Here is a 4,123-nt window from a genome sequence, read left to right on the forward strand (position 1 = left end):
AGGGAAATGGGAGGCGGCGGTGGGGAAGAGACAGAAATATTTAATAAATAAATAAATAAAAATAAAAAAAGGAAAAAAAAGTGTTGGAAATTAAAAAAAATCAATGAACCAAATCGAAAACACACTGGGAAGACATCACTAACAGATCTGAGAGAGAAGAAGAGAAGAGTATAAGGGATGGTATATCATGTTGAGAAAATACCAAGCTCAAACAACAATAAAGAAAAAGAAGTGAATGAGAATGACCACAACATCTATGTCTGGAATTCTATCTAGAAATCCAGCACAAAAACCCGTGGTAAAAGAGGAGCTGCAGTAAATATGGAAGACATAGAAAATCCACTCCATGCAATTATAGCAGAAAATTTCCACAAAGGAAAACAAGGGGATCATCCACATTTATCAAATTATCAATAAGGGACTGCAAATGTGTATAGTTAAAATAATTTTTTAAAAGAAGGAAAGATCAAGTAGAAATCTAGAATCGTCGAGTTTTAGGGAAAGGGAAGAAGATGGAACGGAGTTGAGCACAGGAGACTAAAAGTCAACGTGCCGCAGCATGCTCTTCTGCTTAAGCCGGGCTGCTCCCAAGCTCACTGTGTTCCGTACATGGTGGCCATCTTAGATATCTATATATCCATTTGAAAATTAAAAACCCCAAAGGATAAGGCTCTCCTGAAGCCTAGATGTACTGAACAGCTCATAAATATCAGTTACTGCCCTGAAGGCTGGAACCCACGACTCCAGGCAGAAATGGTTGGAGTCAGCCCTTCAGAACAGAAAAAGCTCTTGGTTAGGGAACTGTGGTAGGGATGGATCTGGACAATGACACTGGCATAGAATGTGAGGAGGAGACTCCTGTGACCGATGAGTAAGTTCCAGAAGCCTGCGGGGCAGCTTGAATCACTAGGTAAACAAACTCTAGACCGAAAGGACCTTTCATTCATCCTGGTGATCTGTTTGGGTAGAAAACAAAACAAAAATATGCTTTGATTTTTTTTTAAGGATGAATAAATTTTATGAAAAATTTTAAGCTAAAATAGTTTTTCCAACCCCTTCTTAGTCAATTTCCAGCCTGTGGGCCACACCTTACTGAAACAAGAGACTCATGATGAAGCTGCCTCCTGCCTTTTCCTCTCTTGTCCTGGGTCCACCCTCTCCAGTTCCCTGCCTCTGAGTGTGTTTACCAAACTTGCTGTGCAAGAAGGTGCAATAAGAGTGTTCTGGGTCACAAACGGGTTAGGCAGTGGCCCCAGGAAGGAAGAAGAGGAGAAAGGAAAGGCCACACTGCAGGAGCTGTTGTGGCTTCTCCCAGCTACAGTTACCTGCTCCATCAGCCATGGTGACATCTGAAGAATTATTAGCCTGGCCCCGTGGCTGAAGAGCTTCGTCTCAGGTCAAGGTGAGTCAAGCCTGCCATCTGGTCCTGGCTCCAGGCTCCTAAGCTGATGGCTTTGAAATGGTCCTTCCAGGAGCATCTTTGCGCCCTAAGTGACAGGAGGGCACTCACAGAAATGTGCTCCATATGTCTCCTGATCCAGAGACACCAAGTGGTGAGGGGCATTCATGAAGCAGGAAGATATTTTTTTAAAAGCTTTGAAGGACTTTCATTTGAGGTGTGCTCCTGAGAGGCAGACACTGACTACCCAAACTCTAGGGTAATAAACTTGAAGAGGAGAGGAAGCTGAGAAGATCAAGATTTTTTAAAATGTTCAGGACTCTGGACTTCAAAACATGTGGCTACTTCATTTCCCATTAAATAGTACCAGAGATGGGAGGAAAAGCCAGCAAGGATAATTTCATGGAAGATAGTTAATTGTCAGGAGAAGAAATGAGGTAGCCTGAGTATACAGTGTACTGCAGTGGGTGGAAATGTCTGACTTATATTAACAGTCAGATGGCAAAAAAATGCAAAAATGCTGCATATCTCTGGGGACTGAAAGAGGAAAGCCAGGTGAGAGTGTCATACATGAAAATGGCATGCAGGGAACTCTGGCATGAACTTGCCAGGGATGTGTAGGAATGCACACTTTTAAGTGAATTACTTTTATTCTCTGTGTATGTAGGTGCGGCTGATGACTATATGTGCACCATGTGCATGCAGTACCCGCAGAGGGCCAGAAGAGGGCGTGGGATCTCCTGAAACGAGTTTTAGGTGGTTGTCAGTGACCCAATACCAGGTGTTGGATCCTCTGGAAGAGCAGCAAGTGCCCTTCCTTGCTGGGCCGTCTCTTTAGCCCAGCAATGCACACTTTTGATGAGAGCAATAAACGTGGAAATAAAGGTTCAGAATGCAACAAAATACTTCCGAATCTATAATTATAATTCTCATGGTCAGAGTCAGAACTGTTCATTAATTTCTCACAGAACGCATAGATTTTGATGTGAGCAGCAGTGCACAACGGAAAAGTTTAAGGAGAGAAGGGATGAGTGGGCTTTGAAATTATAGTGGGGGGAGGGGGAGAAGAACGTTGTGGAAACAAAGAATTATGATCACACTTTTAGTCATCAACCAACAGCCATGACAGGCACCTTCAGGGTATAGCCAGGATTCCAGGGTTTAAATTATGCTAGACAAATCATGACTTGACTTCTTTGTCTGCAAGAGGCATAATAGGATAAATCTCACAGTTTTAAGGGATCAGTTGAATTATAGACATAAATAGACATAAAACATAAATCTTTGCCCAGTAAGTAATAAATGCTTCGTAGACTTCCATGGTAGCGTTCAATAAAATTTCATAAAATAAAGTTTAAAATTTTTTAAAAAAATTACCCACTTTTCTACATTTCTGCCATCAAGATATTGCTGTGCTACCATCTACCCATTCAAACCCTTCGATCCCACACTACTTCTCCAAAGGGTCGTGTGGTTCCTCTACACTGACCCAGGCAGGCCATTGTATCCTGCTTGACTTCATTAGCATTTACGGTTTTGAAAAAGAAAATTGCTCAGCCACTCAAATTTTAAAGTTCTGGATATTTTAAAACCAATACTGGCTACGTGATAGTGAAACTATTCTTTAAATAATTCCTCAGGACCACCTTCAATTAACAAACAGAAATTCAGTTAGCAAACTCGAGAAGTATGGGGAGTTAGACATTTTTGAAGAGAAAGATGTGTTTTATTTGTTTAAAAAAGAAAGAAAAAACATCCAAGCCCAACCAACTTGGTGTAATCAGCTGTTTGCCTTTAGGCTCTCAGCCCCCTCTGTTGGGGTGTCGGAAAGGGGGCGGGGCTAAATGACTGACAGTGTCCAAGAAGAGTGTCCAAGGGTTGCAGCTCAGGCAGCAGCAACCAGCCCCTCACCTTCTTCTTATCTCTAACACAAACACACAAGCACATGCCAATTCTATTTATTTTATACTTAAAAATCTCAAAGGCACCAGGCCTGGGCCCCTGGACTGGCAATGCGCTGGACCATCGCCCTGAGCTGACATAAAATCTACCATGAGGCTGCGTCATTCACAGTGTGTGTCTGTCACCAGCGAACGATGGCCCTTGGCAGGCAGCCCTCTGCTGGCTCGGAAACAAGAGGGGACTTGTACGTCCAGACTAGAGGCAGAACCATGCCACCATGGAGAGCTACTTGTGTCGCTGAGCGCATAGGTAGAGGTACGGTATGAGGAGGTCGTCCACCCACCAAACCCCTTCAGTCCTGTGGCAGCTTGGTAGGCTTAGCACTTAGGGCTTCTTCAGGACAAGGAACAAATAGGATTTTATAGCTCTTGAGTGACCTGAAGGAAGAACCCCTAAAAAGGTCTACAGAGAAATGACAACTCATCTAATTGTTATTGTTCCTTAAGCATCCTATAGTACAGACAAAGACGGAGTCTTTAATGTGGGACTTTGTTAAGCCACGGCTTTTCTTAGAAACCATAGCTCATCCTGTTGCCTGTAGCTCTGGGCCCTCAAGTCATCAGGTTCATTTGAAAATATGAATCGAGTTTCAGAGCGACAGAATTCTGCTGGTGTGTGTGTGTGTGTGTGAGAGAGAGAGAGAGAGAGAGTGTTCATACGCACATGTTAGCATCATAGGCGCACACTGAGTGTCTTCCTCAGTTGTCGGCTTCCCTGTTAGTTTTTTTTTTTTTTTTTTTTTTTTTTTTTTTTTTTTTTTTT

The 4,123-nt window shown here is 42.8% G+C and overlaps 1 protein-coding gene across 7 annotated transcripts in view; it reads right to left on the reverse strand.

The window, feature by feature from the left end:
* Alpk1 (alpha kinase 1) overlaps nucleotides 1–4,123 on the reverse strand; it is a 94,428-nt gene that overhangs the window by 58,897 nt on the left and 31,408 nt on the right. The window lies entirely within an intron of this gene.

This window comes from Alexandromys fortis, unplaced genomic scaffold, assembly GCF_014885135.2.
Source record: "Alexandromys fortis isolate MF-2015 unplaced genomic scaffold, M_Fortis_MF-2015_v1.1 scaffold_19, whole genome shotgun sequence".
In the NCBI taxonomy this organism is placed as follows: Eukaryota; Metazoa; Chordata; class Mammalia; order Rodentia; family Cricetidae; genus Alexandromys; species Alexandromys fortis.